This window comes from Peromyscus californicus, unplaced genomic scaffold, assembly GCF_007827085.1.
Source record: "Peromyscus californicus insignis strain IS unplaced genomic scaffold, ASM782708v3 Scaffold_11__1_contigs__length_118956290, whole genome shotgun sequence".
Taxonomy (NCBI): Eukaryota; Metazoa; Chordata; class Mammalia; order Rodentia; family Cricetidae; genus Peromyscus; species Peromyscus californicus.
Window position 1 is genome coordinate 31,759,378 of NW_026294402.1, and position 22,348 is coordinate 31,781,725.

At 47.7% G+C, this 22,348-nt stretch overlaps 1 protein-coding gene across 8 annotated transcripts in view; it reads right to left on the reverse strand.

Moving 5' to 3' along the window:
- Pknox2 (PBX/knotted 1 homeobox 2) overlaps nt 1-22,348 on the reverse strand; it is a 273,676-nt gene that overhangs the window by 103,036 nt on the left and 148,292 nt on the right. The gene's annotated exons all lie outside the window — the stretch shown is intronic.

The window sequence follows — 22,348 nt, forward strand, 5'->3', positions numbered from 1 at the left end:
CATTGGTGTTGCCTGTCTGGTTTCCTGACCTCAGGCTGACTACAGCTTCCTGCCCAGCGGCGGGAGGGTCTCTAGGAGTGAACTTAGACACTGGGACAAGGTGATACCTTCTAAGACGGGAACTCAGAAGGAGGCGGGCAGCATGCTCTTTCGGTCTGATGCTGAGCTTTGGGTTCAGATGATGACCAGAAGGCCTAGACGAGGGGCCTGAAGGGATAATGGTTGGGGGAAGATGGGAGGGGCTTGAGGAAAACAGGAAAATGGGGAGGAAAAGTCAGGAGAGGCATAGACCAGGACCAAAGAAAGACAACCGGAGGCATAAGGGGGGGCCTTGGCTGCCTGCCTTTAAAGGTTATTTTTAGGTTTAAGTGAATTAATTTTCACAGTATTTGAAATGAACCACGATGTCTGAGGCAGAGTCTGAGTGGTCAGCCTTGCCATTAGGTCTGGCCAGATATTTCCCAACCACCCCATCACTTTCTCCTGTGGATGAGTTGCTGATTTGAATCCAAGGAGGCTCTGCTAGGAGCCAGGATGCAGCGGGGGCTACTCTAGGCTGTACTTCCAGGGCAGTAGTGGTCAGCTCTTCTGGCCAAGAGCCTTAGCGCTGCTGCTGTCCTGGAGGCAAATGCATCTGTAACGTCAGCAGCCCCTTCCTAGTTAACACCAGCTTAGTGAAAACACATTTGCACCTCAGTAAAGAATGTAATTAACTAGCGGCCTGACAACGGGAGCTGAGAAAAGCAGCCTAGGCTGCGCCTGCAGCAGGAAACAGAAAGTAGACATCTGCCTGAGCAACAAGGCTCTCTCCTGCCTGGTGTGTGTGTGTGTGTGTGTGTGTGTGTGTGTGTGTGTGTGTGTGTGTGTGTGTGTGTGTGTGTGTGTACACGTGCAACACATTGCTGGGGAGGTGAGGGTGGCAGACACACAACATCCAGCATCCTCAGGGAGGTCCAAATTTCGGTTGCAAGAGAGAATAAGGCGGGTGTGCTGGGATAGGGTGAGCTTGAGAGATGTTCCAAGAGTAAACAGGTAGCCCGTGCATTTCCACTAACAAATGCTCTCTGGGTTCAAACAACCTCCCTGCCTTCTTCATACCCCATGCTCCTTCCAAGAGGAGATGAAGAATACCGCGACACATTTGCAGATTTCTCTGGCCACTGGGAGAGCCACTCAGAGAGAGGCCAGAGAAATCAGCACCAACGGAGGATGGGGCACGGTTAGTGTCCAGTTACTCTTGTCTCACTCCTGTCACCCTGCTCCTCCTCCATGTAACCTTGCCCACGAACTCTGTAACGAGTCCCAGGGCTCTGGGCACTGAGGCTGCAAACCTGGGAGGCATATCTGATTCCTCCTCTCCAAGATCCACGCAAATTTTCACTCCCTGTCACTATCCCTTCTCATCTCTTCCTAATCGGAGGTAAAGCTCATCTTTCCTCCTTTCCATTCCCCGTGGCACATCCTAGACGGGTCACCCTCCCTGGCCACACTTGTCATACTCCTTCCTGGTCTGTGCCATCAACCCTCAGTGTGTCCATACCAGTGACTCATCTACAAGCGGCGAGCACTCACGGCCCTTCATGGGCTTACAGCTGCGCCACCAGCAGACGCCCAGCAGTGTCTTGCTATAGGAGGCACTCAGAAGAACTCTAGTGATGGGAAGCTCTCAGAAGAACTCTATTGACTCCATTAGACCAAGCACAACTTTCTGGATGCCTGTTTTTGGGACCCCGTCTTTCTAGATTCATCCTCCTCTCTATATCAAGGAGTCCACTACTCTCTACCCAATCAGAACTACTCTCCGTTGACTCACCTGGGCCACACTTTCAAAGTTCTCTCAATATCCACATTCTGTATTTCTACCTGGCAGGACCCTAGCCACTCTTCAGTGTTTATCTCAAACAATCTGGTGGCTGCCTCAGCAGCCAGAAGTAATTTTTCTTCCTTTGTGTTTCTAAGTAACACGCTGCTTGGCATTCTCTGCAAGCCCTTGCCACATTCTGTCTCATGCTATGGTCATCTTACATTCCATCATCTCTTTCCAAACTGTGAACCTCACAGCCGGGAACCGTATCTTGCAAGTTTTCAGTCTCCAAAGTACATTAATAGAAAAATACCTTATTTCATTCTTAAAACTAATCTTAGAAGTAATGTTTTATCACCTTTACAAAACACATACACTTACTAAAGGAAATAGATAAATAAGTAAAGTTGTGAGTTGTAATGCTGTAATATGATGGCCAACATTTGATATTTGAAATAAAATTCTTGTTTCTTAAAATAGTGCCATATTATGCACACAGTTTAGTATTTGACAATATAGTACACATATTTTCATGTAAGGGGAATTTATTTATCACCATCATCATCATTATTATTATTGTTTTTTCAAGACAGGGTTTCTCTGTGTAGCTCTGGCTGTCCTGGAACTCACTCTGTAGACCAGGCTGGCCTCAAACTCAGAGATCCACCTGCCTCTGCCTCCTGAGTACTGAGATTAAAGGCCTGTGCCACCACCAGCTAGCAGGAATTCATTTTTTTTAAAACATTTGTTTTGTTTTTCTTTTTCTTTTTCTTTTTTTTTGAGACAGGGTTTCTCTATATAATAACTCTGGCTGTCTGGAATTTGCTTTGTAGACCAAGCTGGCCTTGAACTCACAGATATCCACCTGCCTCTGCCTCTTGAGTCCCGAGATTAAAGGCATGAGCCACTACCACCCAGCATAATTCATTATTTTAATAGCTATATAACATTATATTTTATGAATGTGCTATAGTTATTCATCTAAATTTTTATTTTATGTTGTTCATATTATTTCTAGTTTTTCTACCATCAACAAATAATGATCATTCTTGCTAGCTGACTTTTACCCCACTCCTGACCATTTTCCTAGGGTAAGTTTTATGTGGAATTGCCAAGTCCAAAGATGCATTCATTTTAAAGACCTTCCACAGATTCCCTGCAGGAGGGTCATACTTATTCATGTCCTACCAGCAGCACATGAGAAATGTTTTTTTCCTTGTCAAGTAGTTGTTCCCATTTTATAAACGTGGCTAACGAGGCTTAGGAAAGTCAAACACAGGTATGTTTGTGCCTCGTCTTCTAGCATGAGAGGTTTCGTATAGCTCATTTCCCTACCCTGCCCTCTCTCTTCTTGTGTGTCTTAGCATTGCAAAGAGATCACTTGCAGTTGCAAGTGCTAGCTCATTGTTGTTTTCCTCAGAGGGGAAGAGCGTGGACATGCCTAGAGGGCCATGCCTAGAGCCTTTTCAAAGTCACCCTGCCCATCCAGCTCTCCATGTCTCTGAGACCCATATGGCAGATGGGCGAACTGGTGTGAGCTACTGTTTAGGGTACCCCGCTCTCCTCTTCTGCAAAGGTGCAAATTGACTCAATTTAGCCTGTGTATTAAGAATCTACCATGTGGGCTGGAGAAATGGCTCAGAGGTTAAGAGCACCAACTGCTCTTCCAGAGGTCCTGAGTTCAATTCCCAGCACCCACATGATGGCTCACAACCATCTGTAATGAGATCTGGTGCCCTCTTCTGTATACATAATAAATAAATAAATCTTTAAAGAATCTACCATGTGCCTGGGCCTGAGCCCGAAATCAATCCCCAACCTCTCTTTTCCTCTCCCCCTTGCAACCTTCTTCCTTCCCCTCTACAGCACTTTCCTTTTCCTCCTCCTGTCCTGTAGATTCACACTCGAGTGGGAAAGACTGATGGATGGGAAGCGCTGTGACTTGCCCTGTGTGTTTGATGCCGCTTCTGGCTGCTGCTCTGGCATCCCCTCCTATGTCAAGCACGTAGAGATGAGGTCAGGGTCAGGCCTAGGTTCAGAGCTAGGCAAGGCAGGAAGCCCTGTCTGTCTCCCACGTCCCCCAGCTTCTGTCTCTCATCATGTGTCCTGCATCCCTCCTGAGGTCCTGCAGCAGTCGCAGGGCTCCCACTTCTGCTCTAGCTGTCTCTCCACCCACCCTGGGGTGACGCTGGGATTCCTTGCATAGGATTGAGACCAGCGTTAGACAAGAGAAGCCTACCTGCCTCCCGCTCTGGGATTAATAAAATGCACATTAGTCAGAGGAAGGATGATCAGAGGTGACACTAGCATGCCCCTGCGTGGGGCACTGCTTCAGGGCTACAATAGACATAGATTTCTCCTTTCCCAGAACTGACAAGCAGCTCTCTCCACTAGTTTCCCTACCGCCCACAGGAAGCTCGGAGGCAGAAATATAGCCTATAATCTCCTTTCTGTCACTGGCAGTGATTCCTCTGAGCATAAGGAGGGCAGCTCACATGTCAGAAAGCTCCGAGGCAGATGAAAGACAGAAGGAGGGTGGAAGGGAGAAAGAGGCGGCAGAGGTGCGGTTAGCATCCTTCCCAGCTCGGCCACCTCAGCCACCAGCGTGCTCCTTTGCCACCAGGGCAAACACCCCCACCACACTGTTCCTCACTATTCAAAGTCATCCACCTTTAGCAGGCAGCCTGGGACAATACTGCCCGACCCTGAGCTAAAGCTGGACAGACAGCCTGAGTCATGGAGGCAGACTGAAGGAGAACTGAGCCCTATGTGAGCTGACATGAGAATCCAGATGTTTGGGAGACATGGAAGGGATCGGAGCTTTGATTTGAAGATAAAGTCCCTTTCATCCCTACTACCTCCCCAAACAATGGAGTGACGCTTTGCAGCTCCTTAGTTCCATCAGGCTACTCCTTGTTGCCCAAGTTCATCTTAGCTGGACTCCCTCTGTCAGGGAGGGCAGCTCCCAGAGAATGCCTTTAGCTATTTTGCCAGCTTGCACTTGGGTGATTTTCAGAGAGCAGGACAGTAATAAAGACAGGCGCTGGGATTTCTGGTCAGGAGCCCAAAGTGAAGGCCTATCCCTTCCACTTGGGGAAGTTCCTCTACCCTGATATCTCTCCTAGTGCTAAATGCCTTGGGAGAGTCTGCACTCAATCTGGAGCCCGTTTGGTGGCCGTCACTTCAGTAAGTGCAGCTGTGACAATGTAGTTAGTTTGCCTACAATGTCCCTCCTGCAGATCCCCGATAGTGGGCATTATAATAATCTCTGGCCTCCTTCCTTCCCCGTGTCAGGGTGTGTGAGCTAAGGAAGTACAGCTGCTAGTTCTGGGTCCACCCCAGATGTGCTCTGTGATGTCGGACAAAGTCTACCCCTAGTCTGAAATTAGTTTCACCATTATTCTTATCATTGGCCTCATTGTCTTCTACACACAAGAAGCTGAGCTTGAAAACACGGCATTTCCCATCCCATTCTCTGAGGATTCTTGATTGACAGTTAAGCCAAACTGTCACCCTAGGGAAAGCCCAGAAAGCAACAAGAGCCAGGACACCAGCCTCCAAGAGGCTGACTGTGATGTCGGGGAGCAGAGGTACTCCTTGAGAGTCTGTGTGCCCGATTCAGCCTCGTTTCGCTGTCTCTTCTGTGCAGACCCCAGCAGCTTTCCAAAGGCAAGAAGATCAAAGTCTAGATTCCTTAAGCTTTCACTCTTGTCCTTCATTATCAGCTTGGACCTGGTCCTCTGACCCTGGTACTTCTGAACTTGAACCTTTGCCCCAGCTGAGAGAGGCTGCCACTATCCAACACCCAGTATCTAGTTCACACTGGCCTGCACACCTCGTTCCCTGCTAGAGAACCTGATGCTTCCTTCTTTCTGCCTCGGGTACCTATCAACCCTAAGGCTACCTCCATCTTAGCCCCCGGCAACAGAAGATCTGCCCCTTACACCCCTGTCTATGATGGGCCCTTACCTTACTGTATTTTCTGAACTTCAGCTCTTTAAATTAAACGAAATCTCCTTGATGGCATCATCAACCTGTGTCTTTATTTCTTGTATTCCCTCTGTTCATGCCTAGGTTAGCACCGAGCCTCTGTAGATCATGCAAACTATCATTCTTATCACACAAAGAGAAGACATTACTAGAAAATATCAACTTAGATCAATGCTGAATCAGTTCAGTTAAGAGTTTGCCTACTTAGTTACTAGTATTCACGGCCAAAGGCATTGCAATTCTCTACACTTCACTATGTCCCGGAACTGAGTGCTTTTGACTGAGGATGGGTTCACATGCTTCTAGCAGTCCCTGAGTGTGAGAAAATTAGCATTAGAGAGGTAGTGTTGGTCAAACATGGATTCAGCGCCAGGCCTCACTCTCCCTCCTGTTTAACCGGAGTAAGCCTCACAGTAGAGTAGCTTTCCTGCTTTGTAAAATAGGAACAGCAACGCCTAACTCATGGGGTGTCTTTAAGGATGTTATGGCATTATATCATACATGAGGTGTTTAGTGGGGAGTAAGGGACTCTGCAGGGATGAGGAGTAGGTCTTTAATAAAGTGACTTGTCATTCACAGTAGTCATAGTAATGGCATGCTTATGCATCGTTTACTAAAACTCTACCCATCCTCCAAGAGTCAGCGCTTCACGTTTGTAATCTGTTACGATTTGTCCTGTATTAGAGTTATGTGATCACATGGGTGGTTTTATTTTGTTATAGAAATGACATAACCAAAAAGTACTGGGTTTGTGCTGCTTGCTTTTGTTGTTACCATTCCTGTTCTTTGAATCAGGCTTCTGAATCTCAGTCCTTGAAATGGTTTTCCTGAAGTAATTATGCATTTTCAGAGTCAACATATTTAACGGAAGTAGGAAAAGGAGTATTAAACTGCAGAGATGCATTGCTCATGAAATAGTCTAAATTTGTGTAAATTCTTTGCCAATCATAACTCCTTACATCCGACTTGGTAACTCTCAACTTGTCCCTGTAAGTCACTTATATGTGTATTTTTATACTCGGTTGCTATTTTATGCTATATCTACTCATATTATAAATGAGGTTGAAGAAAAGTCTTAACAAATAACAGGAATATACTGAAAGGGTGCCTCAACATAAAATTGTGCTTTTGCGGCGTTTTACTTATGACTTGAAAACTCTTGAAGTTGTCTAGGGAGTAAGGTCATATGTAGTTAATAAAGGCAGACCTTCACCATATCTTTTGACTCCAGCCCAGGCCTTTTTGAATTTTGTCACACCACCTTTCAAAAACCAAAATAGCCTTAAAAATACAAAAGAGACATAAGTAAACAAGCTCTTGCTTAGCTATCTATTATTATGGCTACATTTTCCATCATTGCAATTCACCCTTCTCTTTGGTTTCAAAACTCTCAAATTTGTAATATTTAAGAATTTTTATACTACATTTTATTAATCATCAGTGTGTGTGGATGTGCATGCATCATGGTGTGGAGGTCAGAAATTCTGTGTCAATTTTCTCCTATCATGTGAGTACTGGGGATCGAACTCAGATCCTCTGGCTTGGCAGCAGGCACCTAAACTCCATAAGCCGTCTCCCTAGTGCTACTCACACTTAATCTTGAGACTTGGAGTTCTGCCTTCAGAATATATACAAGAAGACGGTAAAGGATAAGCCTAGAGGTTTTGGTTTGTTTCTTTGTTTACTCTTGAGAGATCAGTGACAATGTTTATGCACACAAATGTGTGAAAATATAGGGGTATACATCTCAATAATACGAGAGCATAGACATGGCTCTGGTTTGGAGTCCCAGCATCACATATAAAAATCTAAAAATACTAGTATATATGAAAAAAGGAGATAAGGGATTTAAAAACATGCTTTTTAAAAAAGATTCAGCTCTCCAAAATTTTCTTTCAGGGCTACCCTTCCCCATCTAGGGTGAATCATACCCTCTCCTTCCCTCCCCTCTCCCAAAAATTGGGATCATACCTCTAGGATAAAAGTCTAAAGTTCTTAGCCAGGAACTACAGGCTGTCTCACTGAATTATTATCATATGCTTCTACTTGTGTCCTTCTGTGAAGCCCTGAGCTTCCAGACAACAAGGACTTAGGATTTCCCACATTGCATCTCTAGCCTTGCATCCCACTCAGTGCGTGTTTATAAAATTAGGAAATGGATCGATGATTAGAAATGCCAAAAGCCGTCAAGAGATCTGGCCAGAGTTTGACCAGACACGGAGAGATGAGCTATAGGAAGGACTGGGGATAGGAACCTGTCATGGAAAGTAAATTATCCTTTTCAGCAGAACCAGACCATGCTCTCTGACCCGAGCTTTAAAGATACCCTTAAATTTGCGCCATGAAGTTTTATTTCTTGGGGGAAAACTTGGACCCTTAGCAGAAGACGTCAACACTGAAAATCTGCAAAACCCTGCCTGTGTCTAGCTCCCTTCCCCCCAGCCTCCCTACAGAAGTCTTTCCCCAGTAGTTCTATCTTCAACCTTGAACCTTGCTTCCTCACTCCTCAGGCTGATGGGCGACTCCACCTAGGTGCTAGGCAGCCTTCTCCAGAAGCAGGGATGATAGCATCAAGCGTCCCTGTTCCTCTCGCTCTCCACTGCCGTACTTTAGCTGGCAGGAGCCTCCTGGTCCAGTTCTGCTCCGGCCCTGTACCCCTGCTTCCCCAGCAAGGATGGATCTAGCACTAGTGTCTCCTATGAACAGGTCTCTTAGCTCTTACCGCACCAGCTTGTGATGGTCTGAGTACAAGATGACTGTATTCCTAGCATCCACTGGATTAGCTAATCCTTAGCAGAATCTCAAACCCACAATCTCCTGAGATCCCAACATGTATTTTGTGTTTAACAAATATCTGTTGATGAAGGCACGTATAAATGTATATATTCAACAGAGGACATACCATATCAACAGATCACATGTTGATCTCCTTCATAAGAAGGGATATTACCCAATTTAGTAGTTAATCCTTGTACCACCCTATGAAATAGATAATACCAGTCCCATGTTAAAAGGGAAGCTGAGGTTAGGGAAACCAAGTGACTTTCCCAAAGCCATAAGGCTACGTAAGGGGAGAAATGAAAGAGGAGGGCCCAATGGTTATTTACAGTCCTGTTAGCAAAGCTCTTCAGTGCCCATGCCTCTGTCCATCTGTCCACCTGCCCACCTGTCCTTCTGTCCACCTGTCCTTCTGCCAATCTGTCCACTTGCCCACCTGCCCACCTACCCACCTGCCCCTCTGCCAGCCTGCCCACCTGTCCTTCTGCCACTTGCCCACCTGCCTACCTGCCCCTCTATCCACCTACCCACCTGCCCCTCTGCCAGCCTGCCCACCTGTCCTTCTGCCACTTGCCCACCTGCCTACCTGCCCCTCTATCCACCTACCTACCTGCCCCTCTGTCCACCTGCCCCTCTATTCACCTGCCCATTTGCCCCTCTATCCACCTGCCCACCTGCCCAACTATCCTTCTGTCCCTCTGCCCACCTGCCCCTCTGCCCACCTGCCCCTCTGCCCACCTGCCCACCTGTCCACCTAGCCAGGGGAAAGACGTCAAGAAGGAGAGCTACTTTTCTACCTCACTTGGGAAATAAACACGAAGAATTTTTCTTCTCATCATTTGGTGAGTCAGTGACATTTCGTTTGACAAAGGATGTAGGAAAAGTCTCTCCTGGGACTAGTTTTGGGACCAAGCTCTGATAATATTGCTTTATTGAAAAGGGATGCCAGGAACTGATCTCCGGATGGCCTTTACATGAAGTAATTTATGCAGAAAAAAAGAAATACATATTTTAAAAGAAACACACATTGATCTACACATAGTCACAATGACAATGGTAAGGACATTGCGTGTGTATACACACACACACACACACACACACACACACACACACACATGCATGCACGGTTTCTCTCTCCTCTTTCCCTCCCTCTATGCCCCCAAACACAATTGCACAGATTCTGGTTCATGCTCGTGGTCATGACTGCACACATAAATAAAAAGTCAAAGAGCTCCAAGTCAGGAGACATACAGCGCCCCCCACCCCCACCCCTGCACACCCTCTTGCTAACCAGTGCAATGGTCCTGACTTCCCTTCTATGTCCTCTGGGGAAAACTGCAATTTTCCCACACGTGAAAATTTCAGTCGTTAAGGAATGCACCAGAATCATGTCATGGAAGAGATTAATCTCTTTGTGCCTCCTTGACCAGCCTGACTCAGGGCCCCGCTCCCTCCTGTGTGATCACACTTCACAGGAGATGGTGCCAACCAGATGACCTGCTGCCCAAGGCACAACTCCACTCAGGAAGATTTATACCCTGCGCCTCACTCAGGCCTCCACCATCACCTTCTCTGAGGAGAGCAGAGGAGGAGAAGAAGAAAGGGAAACGAACTGTCCATAAAACTCTCCTTCAGATGCCACTCAGCAATGAAAGGGATGGAGAAGGGATACACTGAACACTCCCTCCTCCCCACGCTGCTCGAAAGGGCTGGATTGGCAAGGACCCAAGAACCAGGAACTCTCTTCCCACCATAGAGAATTTTGACAAGTAGAGAACAGTCTTAAAGAATGAGCACGTGAAAACTCAGAGGCCAGAAACCGCCCAGGGATTAGCATGCATTAGCGCTATACTGCTCTGGGTCTCAGTTTCTCCCTATGTAAATAAGAAGTTAGAACTGGATGGTGACTTCCAGCATGGTCTGTGTCAGGGGCCACCTTGCTCGGAGACTTTCCATGCCTCTGAATCTGCTGGACCGTTTATGCATCCCAAAGCACGTCCAGTCATGTCCCTTGGCTTTTTGTGTAAGTCACACAATAGCTGTAAGGGCAGTGGTGCTACAATCAATGCCTGCAGTAGACAGAGAGACCAAAACTGAGACGGGTGTGCGTCTTGGTTAACGTCACAAAAGGAATCAGCACTGATTCAACTTCCACGGAGTCACCCCTATTTAAAACAGTACTAACACAATGCTGTGGACGCCCTGGAGTTTGCACTAACAGATCTCCCCCGCCCCCGACTCCTTTTTTTCTTTTCAAGACAGACAGGGTTTCTCTGTGCAGCCCTGGCTGTCCTGGATCTCACTCTGTAGACCAGGTAAGCCTCAAACTCAGAGATCTGCCTGCCTCTGCCTCCTGAGTGCTGGGGTTAAAAGTGTGTACTAACACTGCCAGGCCAAATCTTTTTTTCTATTGTGTAGGTCAGCTTGGTTGAATAATAATTGAATTGTGTGTGGCTTAGGATAGACGCCCCGGGAAGATGGCCCTTCCTTTAGGAAAAAGTTGGACCCACCCCACCCACTTTGGCTATTAGAGGGTTAAGATGAAGGAAAGGGAAACTAAGCCAATATTCACTCACTCCACAGGTGGTAGTTGAGTGCTTGCTTTGTGTGAGGAACTGTTCAGGATCGTGACCAGAAGTGATAAAAAGCCCAGCCTTTGTGAGGCTTGCACTTGGTTGGGAGAGAGGTGGGAGTGGGGCTGACAGTCACAAGACGACAAATGAGGTTTATAAATAAAATACCATGTCAGATGACGGCAACGGCAGGAAGGTAAAGGGTGGAGAGCAGAGCATCAGCAGTCAGCAGCCTTTCCTTGAGACTACAGGGGAGCGGGAGGGCAGGCAAGTCAGGGGAATGGTAGGTGTGGTGGCTTGAAAGAGAATGTTCCTCCTAGTCAGGCATTGGAATTCTTGGTCTTCAGTTGATGGCATTTTGGGGGGAAGATTCAGGGGCTGCAAAATCTTGCTGGAGGGAATGCTTCACTGAGGTGGGCTTTGAGAGGAAAGGCCAGGTTCTATACAATTTTCCTGTTTCTGTTTCATCCTTGTGGTTAAAGACATAAGCGCTTAGCTTCCTGTTCCTGCTGCCATGCTTTCCACCTGTGATGGACTCTTATCCCTCTGGAACTGTAAGCACAAATAAACTCCTCTACAAATTGCCTTGGTGATAGTGCTTTATCATGGCAACAGAAAAGTATCAAATACAGCTAATGAATATGATCCAAATGCATTATATGCATATATGAAAACGTCATGATGAAACCCTGTCGTTTTTTAGCCCTGGGACTAAACCCAGAGTCTCATATATACTAAGGCAAACCACCAGCTACTGAACTATATCCCCAGCTGTCTTTCTGCTTCTTTTACTTTATTGATTGATTGATTGGTTGGTTGGTTGGTTGGTTGGTTGATTTTTTTCGAGACAGGGTTTCTCTGTGTAACATCCCTGGCTGTCCTGGAACTTGCTTTGTAGACCAGGCTGGCTCGTACTCTACCTGCCTCCAATACCAAGTGCTAGGATTAAAGACATGCGACACCACACCCAACTTTTTGCTTCTTTTAAATGTTGAGGTCTAGCCTAGAGTGGTGGTGCATGCCTTGAGGGACAGAGGTAAGAGGATCTCTCTGAGTTTGAGGCCAGCCTGGTCTACAGAGTAAGTTCCAGGACATCCAGGGCTGCATAGTAAGACCCTATCTCAAGAAGAAAGGAGAGAGAGAGAGAGAGAGAGAGAGAACCCTGTTTTTACTAAATTGCCCAAACTGGCTTTGAACTAGCCCAGATGGGCCTTGGATTTGTAATCCCCATAATCCCCATGCTTCAGTCTCCCATAGGAACTGAGATTATAGTTCTGGCCCAGTGACCCAGACTGGCTAAAATCCTTATTTTGTATAATTATATACTAGTAAGGACTGAGAAGTAGAATGCTTGCCTAGAATGTATAAGGCCCTGGCTTTGATCACTAGCACCTCCAAAAACCAAATATTAACGAACACTATTTTTTTAAAAAAGCAAAAACATTAAGTCCCTCCAGTAACTTTAAAAATAGGAAAATAGGCCAGAGTCTGAGAGACCAAGGGATATAAAACTCAGCTGAAAGGAGACCAGAAGGCGTCTGTGGGGAAACAGGCCCTGCGGCAAGGTGTCTGTTAGACCGAGGAGGGGACAATGGACAAGGGAAGCCTCCCCTGCTGGGATAAAGGCGAGATGTTTCTAATTCTCTCTGTGCAGAGTTGCACACATTCCTTCTCCATCCACATTGGCTGTCCCTCTGGCATCTCCTCAGGCCATGGACCAGCGGGAGGAGAGTGAGGTGCTCAGGGACAAAGTTCAGGAGGCACCAGAACTGGGGGGACAACACCTTGCCTACTCTCACTGAGGCTAAAGGAAAAAAATCTGTAGCACTGTCCCTATTTTATATATACACGTATCAAAATAGCACATCGTGCCCTGTGAATGTGCACACGTCTATGCCAACAGAATTCTTTCAATTTATGGTAGCTTGCTTACCATACATTTGTGTCACTAATTTTTATTTTTCATTTTAAAACAATTGCAAATAAAGATTATTTCACTTGATGATCAAGTTTTGGGTGTCTTCGTAAATTTTGTGTCTGAGGCTAGGCTGACCTCTCACCATGCCTTCATTCAACATGAACACATACAAATGGTTTGGGAAGGAAAAAGAGGGGCCACAGCCACAAATGGAGAAGCCAACATGGGGAGTGAAGTCCTGCTAGCAAGACAGAGAAGGGAGTCAGGATACTTTCCCAGGGAGGACCTCAAGGCCTGGCCAGGAGGGTCTAAATGTTCTTTCCTCTCAGGGAAGCTTGGGAAGCTGAGCTTTTGGCAGTGTGGAGGAAATTTCCTGTTGATCTGTTGGAATGTTCAAGAGAAAGATGACCACTCACTCTAGAGGGTTTGGGGAATATAAGGGAGAGGGGAGACAGCTAATGCTTCTTACAGCCCTGCCACTCAGCACCCTCTGAGGATCAAGCACAGAGGGGTCTGCACCCTTAGAGGTTAGGGAACAGGAAGGAAATCTGGAATGAAAGGCACATTCCTGAAGGATAAATGGCAGCAGCCCCATGCGTCACCAACTGACAACTCAGGCCCCAAACCCGTCCCCTTTCCTCACTGCGGCTCCCTGTGTCCCTTCAGTGTCCTCTGAACACCAGGATCAAATCCTTGGACCTCAGAAGATGAGCCACTGGAATGCTCTTATTAAAAATAAAAAGAAGATGCATCTTGAGCATACATGTGTTTGAAGCTTTTATAACTCTGTTCCTACCTAACTTTCCAAGCTTATTATCTCTTATGACTCTCCTTCATGTACCCAGAGGGTAAAGCTGGCAAGTCACACTGTCATGGCCTGAATGGGCCTTGCACAATTCATGTGAAACCTCATCCCAGCTGGGGAGTGGTGATGCATGCCTTTAATCCCAGCACTTGGGAGGCAAAGGCAGAAGGATCTCTGAGTTCGAGGCCAGCCTGGTCTACAAAATGAGTTCCAGGACAGCCAAGGCTACACAGAGAAACTCTGTCTCAAAAAAAAAAAAAAAAAAAAAAGAAGAAGAGAAAAAAAGAAACGCCTCATCCCTCATCCCATTGTGATGACATGAAGAGGAAGGGACTTGTAGGAACTTACAAAGTCACAAGGGCTCCACCCTCACGGATGGGATCATGCCCACATATATACATACATACATACATACACACACACACACACACACACACACACACACACACACACACACACACACACACACATATATATAAAACAGGCACTCCCTACCTCTTCCACCACATAAGCATCATCTACACAGAGTGAACCCTTACTGAATCTGCTGACACTTTACCTCAGACTTGCAGCCTCTAGAACTTGGAAATGCATATTCTCATTAATAACCATCAAGGCTAAGACGGATGAATAGACCAAAGCATACACTCACAGGCCAAACCAGAGACTGCTTGTTTTTGTGAATATAGTTTTACTAGAGTCTGGCCACACCCATTTGTTGACTGTTATCTAAGACTGCTTCCCACTCTATGTCATAGCTGAACCCAGCAGTTGTACAAAGACAGACCTGAATAATTGCAAGAGTAAAAAACCCTAGAATAATCACTATCTGAACCTTTGCAGGAAAGGTCTGCTGACCATGGTCTAAGTTATGGTCCAGATACATTCTTCCCCTCCTGTATAGCCTCTGCTCCCCGATCCCACCAAGCCTGTGTTTGTTTGTTCCCACACTGGACCTGCTTTCCCCATGCTCTCATAGCTGCCCATTCTGTAAGAGCTCAGCTCAAAATGCAACTTATTCTGTGATGCCTCCTGAATTCCTGTAAAAAATTTTTTTTCATGCATCTCTTTAAAGCTATGCACATTATTGGAATGACCACATAATTCATCTGTCACACTGGAATAATTTTCAGAATGAAAGAGAGCATGATTATAATTACACAGGTTTCTCCAGAGAACATTCCAGGCAAAGCAGGTCACATGGGCCCATCTCTTAGTGCCTCTTCCTTCTGTCTTTGAGGGGAAAACTGGTCACCTAGCTAGCTTCTGTGAGGGGCAGTGTGTTTAGGGTAAGGGAAGTGGTGGCGTTGTCTTTCTTTTTCTTTTGAGATAGGATTTCTTTGTGTAGCCTAGCCTGGCCTCAGACCTGTCATTTTCCTGCCTTAGCCTCTCAAGTCCCGGGATTACAGATATGTACTACCCAACTGGCTTTATACAGGGAATTTTTGACCCTTAGAGCATCCTTGTGTGAAAATACGATCAATGAACACTTGTTAGAATGAAAGAAAGAAGGGTGCTGGCCCAAAGCTAGACGTGACACCTTCTTGGACAGGAACAAGCTAGAATGTGAGCGGGCAGACGGAGGAGCTACGACTCAGTGGAGATGAGTTTACAGCTAGTGCCATCCAGTGCTGGTATTCATGTGGATGTGCCCACTTGCCCAGAACCACAGACCACCATGTGCTTGAGACCCCTGGGTAATGCCTGGCTCCCCCTCAACCCTCCCTTGGCTTCCTCCCAGCCCTGCTAATCCTTCTCTCAGCAGCTTGCCCTCCTGACATCTGGCCTCCTGGAGGCTGGGGCACATCTCCTGCTCTACAGGGTCCCCATAGACATCAAAGTGCTGGGCTAACAATGGCCAAAGCAGTCACAAGAGCTTGGCTGGCTGTTCGCTATGTTAGGAAAGAGCCAATTCAAGGATTCAGGTTTATTCTTGTGAGCTCTGAGCTGAGGCTGAATGCTGGATGATGAGAATTTAGATATGCATCTCCCTTCATAAAGCTCCAGCACATTCTATAGGCTTCTGCTCACTAAAATAGGAGATAGGAGACAGCAAGGGACAGATGACCCATTTAACATTCCTGGCACTCCCCCATCTGTTCTCCACTGAACAGCTAGAGACATCTTTTTGAAGTGCAAATCTCATTCTACTATATCCCCATCCTTTCCAGATCTCAAATACACCACTGGTTTCCCATCCCTCTTGACATCAGCTCCCACATTTCTGTGATGCCCATGAAGGTCAATGAGGTCTGGCCCCTCTGTCTCTCCAGTGTCACTGAACGCATTCTCTCTACTCCAGGTACCATGGTCTTTGGTCCTTCTAACTGGATGTGCTTCTTCCCACCACAGGGCCTTTGCACAAGCGCCCACATCTTCCTGGCAGGTGCCTTTTCCTCGTCTACTTTTAGTTAGTAACACTCTGCTTTGTTCTCAGAACACAGAGTAAGACCCACTTCCTTCAGGAAACTCTAACTGACCTCTCAGACCAGGTAAGATTCTTGCCGTGTGTCGTGTTTCCTAATTGAGTTGGAGCACTTGCTTAAGTTTGTAATCACACACTCAGTTGTGTGAGGCCTGATTTCCTCATTAGGATGAAAACTCCACGTGGGCTGAAACCTAGGATTTTTAAAAAAATCCACCCAGAATCCCCAGCACCTACTAACATTAAGAATGTCAGGGGCTGGAATGTAGCCCAGTTGGTAGAGTTCCTGCCCAACCTCGATTCAATCCCTGGCGTTGTATAAACCATGCTTGCTGGCACACATCTGAAGTCCCAGCACTTGAGAGATGGAGGCAGAAGAATCAGAAGTTTAAAGCCACCCCCGGCTACCTTGAGACAGGGGGAAAAATAGTTGACAAGACAGACTCCACCAATGAAAGTCAAAGGGCAGAGTGGCTCCCTCTGACCTTTTCTCAGATTGACAAAATAAGGTAGGGATGCCTCCTACCTGTTTCTCCTCATCCTCTTCTCTCAGTTTTCTCTTCTTCCTTCTTACAGAGTTAGCCTTAAAATGTTAGTGCACAGAAGGCCACAAAATGGAGTTTACAGGCATTGGCTGTGAGTTCACAGGTTAAGGCAACCAAACTAGACAGACCCAGATGAGGGTAAATGGACACGGGATGAAGAGGGTGAGCCCGTGTTGAGCAGGTGGGGCAGGAGGTTCACAAACACTCTTGTTTCTTCCCTTCAGCCTTCCCACAGCATGGACGGCTCACTGAGGACCAGAGAGGAGACCTCCCTCTTAGGTCATCCCCCCACCTCTCCCTTCCCCTTCTTTTAATGTTCCCCTCCAAAATCCGTGTGAAATCCCCCTGCTACGGTGTCAGGAATAAGAGGTAGGATGTGTAAGAGGTGACTAGGTCATGAGGGCTCTGCTCTCACAACTGGATTCATGGAGGGGTTTGTTTGTTTGTTACTGGAGTGGGTTCCTGCTGAAATGAATGAATTTGGCTGATTTCTTTCTGACAGGAACATGTTCTCTTGCCCATCTGTCACGTGATGATGAGCTCAAGAAGCCCCTTGATCCAGAAGGACTTCTTCTCATTCTCCAGAACTGTGGGGGAACACACACACACACACACACACACACACACACTATCCAACCTGTAGTATTCTGCTACAACCACAGAACACAAAGAGTTCTCCTTCCCTGCTCCCTCTGTCCCACCCTCCCCTGGCTCATGGCTGGATTAGTGTATTCTTTTCCATCCCCACACCTTGCTCCCACTCCAAAGCAAGTTCCTTGAGGACAGAGACTGCACCTTCCACATCATGACTTCCTACAGCTCTAGGTATTGGGTTTTTGGTATTTGAGAAAGACTGTAGATTCCTGATCTTGCTCAAAGGGTATCTAATATGAGGATTCCTTCCTAAGGCATGGAGCCGGAGAGTAGCTTCAAGCTCTGGGTAAGGTGTAGCATCAGGAAGCCACAGGGCACAGCTGCTCCAGCTGTGCAGAAAAAGCCCGTTCTTGGGCCCAACACTAAGGCCTTCTAAGCTCAGCCCACATGGAGACTGAGACGCAGCTGGCTCCTTGGCTGGCTCATAGGAAGTGGGGGAGCTGGTTAGCTCACCATCTCAGGCCTGGAGACACACATCTGTAGCCTTTGTGCTCACCTAGACTTGCATTACCTCAGCACAGCAGCAGGGCAGCCTGGCAGCTGTACTCTTAAAAAAAATTGAGCAGAAAGGCGCCCTATCAGGTTCCAGCAGGATAAAAACAAAACAGCTCTCACCTAACTGGTGTCGAGCCCATGCACCACAAGAAGGCCTTTCTGCATCAGGCCAATACATAACAGAGAATCCAGTGCCCTAGGTAGGTACTTCAGACTGCCCGCCCCCGCAGGATGGAGAAGCAGCCCACCAGGTCAGGAGCACAGGGATTAATAATGCATCAATTTTAATGCAGGGAGAGGATTTTTTTCTGCTTCACAAACAGCAAAGTGAATGTTTGAGCATCCCAGCAGGGGGTTAATGAGGACTCTGATTAGTTATTCAGGCTTCTCCACACTGCCTCCATCCATCCTGCTAGGGAGGAGGACTGGCAGACAGTGGGGAGGGGAGGGCTGCTGTGCAGAAGGGCTACAATGACATGATGGCCTCTGCGGCAGCGTTGTCTCCAAGCAGGTTTCAACTGAAAACCGCAGGCCCACCCCACCGGTCCCCGTCCCCAGCACACACGCACACGCACAAGACAGAACCCAAAACTGGAGAGGTCTTTGGAAATGACCTGGTGGAGTGATTTGTTTGGATGACCAGAGGGACACGACACTCCAGGAGCCTCCAGGGGAGTACGCCAAGACTCAGCCTGTTTGTTTTTTTCCTGTTACTCCAGTTCCCTCCCGAACTCTTTCCTTTTCCATGGGAATGCTCTGTGTTTCCTTGGGGAAGGCTAACGGAACCCCCTCAAGGATAAGCTGGTGCCCAGCTACAGCTGTCTGTGAAGTAGTGATCAAGGGGCATCCTCACGGGAAAATCTCTGCCCGCCCCCCAGCCCAGGTGAGTTGCCTGGCACAGGGTAGGGTAGGGCAATAGAGAAGAAGGCTTCTGTGATGGCTCCTGGGAAGGGGGAACCTTTGCCAGAACCCCCAGGGCCAGCGCTCTACCTCCTCAGTTCCCCACCATGGGCACTTAGCCCACCCCTGGGCTGTTGTCGTTGGGCCTTCTACAACAACCTGTGTCCCTTCCTGCTGACCCCAGGTCATGGATGAATTCTGCTCATCCCCAACACAGGGCACGGGAGAGGAGTAATAGCACGTGGAGCAGCAGCATGCTCTCCGGGAAACTGCCAGGCCATAGAGTTCTCCACATTTCGATCAATGGAGTTCTAAGCCAGAGCTTGCTACTTCCCTCTCACCCCAGTTCCCAGAATTTACTGCAGCCAGGACCCAGAATCCGAGCCTAACCAGCTTTTGTGACATCATGAGCAGATGCCAGCACAGTGAGGGCCTTTTCCTGCAGGTGTTCTGAGATCAGTGTTTTGAAAGTCCCCAAGATGTCTCCCTTCGCATGGTGCTGAGAATCTGCCTGCCCATCACGCCAATACCAAATTCTAAGAGTACATGCCGAGGTCCTTTATCAACTCTCCCTAAGGTCGAGGCCAGTCTCATTGTCACACTCTCAGGCTTCTTTGGCCCTGAGTCTTCTAGAGGACTTGTGAACCACACTGCCATGCTGGTTCCAAAGACTCTGCCATTGCTCCGCATTCATTTAGAGCAATGACAGCCAGCATCTGCTGAAGGTTTCCATGTGCCAGCCACTACGCACAACGCCTCACACATGTGTCTCTCAGTAGCCTCACTCTTCCCTGAGGGTCAGATATGTCTTCAACTGCACAGTAACCTAGTGTTGAGCAATGGCACTTCCTGAGATGATGGGAACATTTTATCTGGACTCGCCAATGCATGAGGCTATGCTGTAACCAAGACTTGGAATTTTTATCTAATTTTCAGTTTTATTTAAACATATAGGTGGTCAGCAGCTCCTGTATTAGCACAGATTTAGAGAGCCAGACTGGTAATGTGCACAGTGTCACATGGTTGGTAAAGAGCATGGCCAGGGTTTGAAAAATGTCTGCTCCTTAGGCTCGCCCACTTTTCCCACGAGATTGCCCTCAAGGCATCATTAGCCAAGCATGTGAAGACAGTAAGGACGGGACAGGAAGTTCAACCCACAAGATGGTGACACGCTCACTTGCTCTCAAACATCAAGTCTGTGAAATGGGAGCATGCCTCCAGGGGACAACGAATAAGACTCAGTACCTGCCTTCAGGTGCTTCCAACTCAGTCTACCTAGGGCAGTAAGCTTCAGATGGAAACCCCCATGGGGTTGGATGCCGCCTGGATCTCCTACAGAGCCAACTGGACCACACCTCCAGCTCCACTACTGCCATCCTGCCTGCTCCAGCTGTGTTCCTTTCTGTCTGATCTTTACTTTGCAAGAACGGAGCCGTTGGCCTTCCAGTCTCCTAAGAGGAAACTCAACCCTCTTCCTCTCCCTCCTGTGTCTCCCCCTACTCTGGAGACAGGCTGACAGTTCTTCTCCACTGTATGTTAAATACCCTCTCCTTCCCATCCCACTGTGTATGTTCCCCAAGGCCTGTGGGATTCACCTCCCCTCTCCCCGAAGCCTCTCAACCTCCTCACCACCATCTGCTCCTGGCCTTCTTGGAGCCTGAGGCAGTCTCTCAGGCCTCTGTGTTCTTGTGTCTGCTGTCCCCTCTTCCTACAAGGCCCCTTCTGGCCTAATCTCCTGAGACCACTGCCTGCAACACTTGGGCAGTGGGTAACCTTCACTCCAGCTCTCCTATGGCCCCTGGCACGTGGGCGATTCTGCCTGCCCTGTTGGACTAGCAATGACAGGGATGTGTGTCTCCCCTCCGCACAGTGCCCTCTAAAACACATGGGTGTTTCTTATGCTTTATGTGACTTCAGCATGTATGGCACAAGCTGGAGGTGGTGGTGGAGTGTCCAGATATATACAATCACCTCTGCTCAGCCCTCCCTCACCCAACACATCCCCCCTCTCTCTCACCACGGGGTAGCTTGCAGGGAGGTGCTGAGGAGCATTCCTGATTTACCTCACAGCCTGCTCTCCTGAGGCACAGCAGGGAGACTTCCCACAGAACCGGGCTGTGCTGCTCAGCGTGAACTCTGACAGCTTCACAGATATTTCAAAACAGTCTGCTGTACCCTCAACCAGAGCAGGCTTGGATCTATGGCCTCCAAACCCTTCCCAGTCTGCATCTCCACCAGATCCTACATACAGGATAACAGGCATTGGTCACAGGACAGCTTGCTTCCATCTGAAGGTGGGGTGCGTGGGCCTTGGGACCAGTCCATGTTACTTAGTCTTACTCCATGCCATACCTTTAAGGCAGCGAGGTGCTTTTCACACATTTGCATCTGGCCCTCACCACACTCCCGGGTGCTCAGGGAAGTCAGTCACTGCTGCCCATTTTACAGAGGGGGTGAGGAGTGACCCATCCGACCTAAAATGCCTGATTTTCGGTTCAGCTCCAGACCTTCTGATGCTAACTAAGCTCAGTTTACTGAAGGACAGCGGTGTCAAAATCTTCACCAAAAAATTTAAGCCAAGCATGTTGGCACAAACCTCTGATGTGATGCGGGCACTTGGGAAGCAGAGGCAAGGGGAGTGTTCAAAGCTATCACGGCCCCACTTCAAAGCGGGGTGAGGGGCAAAGCGGGGAAAGAGAAAATAGGCGAAAATTGGGGGTGAACTTTTAAAATTTGTTTTCTGTTTTGTGACAGAGGCTTGCTGGGTAGCCCAGGCTGGCCTTGCAGTCTGCATCCTCCTGTGTCAGCCCCCTGAGCGCTGGGATTACAGATGTGCACCGCTCCATCCAGCTGGAAAACAGTTTGCGTTGGGGGATTACAGAAGAGGTACAGGTTTAGAGGAGAAACTGAGAGGTTTGTCTGAAGATGTGCTGTGCTCAAGGTATCGGGACAACCCTGAGTAGAGCAGAAAACTTGAAATAGTGGCTAGAGCTATATCCTACCTGAGTTCACTATACAGTCTGACCACATAGTTGTCTGATAGTCCAACACTGGCTTGGTTTTTTGTTGTTTTTAAGCTTTTCTCCTCTATAAGTAATATATCTCTGACTCTGCTGTTTGGTCTAGACTTCCACCACAATTCAAATGTATCTGTCTCCCTCTTGAATCACCCCTGAATCTCTGGGGGCACACATGACCCCTTTTTGGCTCTAGGTCCTCATAGCACTTACATATTCCAAGATTCTAACTGTCACATTTTACCTAGGGCTATAGCACTTTGTGTGTCTACCCCCTCCTAAGGCAGGGCCAAATCTGGTTCACGTTTGTGTCACTCACGGTACGTAGTATCATGCCTTGGGCATAAGAGCTGATCAAAAAATATTAGTGGGTGGAATTTCATTGCCAACTGTGTCCCCAAGGGGGGTGGTAAAGAGCACCAGGCTCAGCCTTTGTCTTCTTAG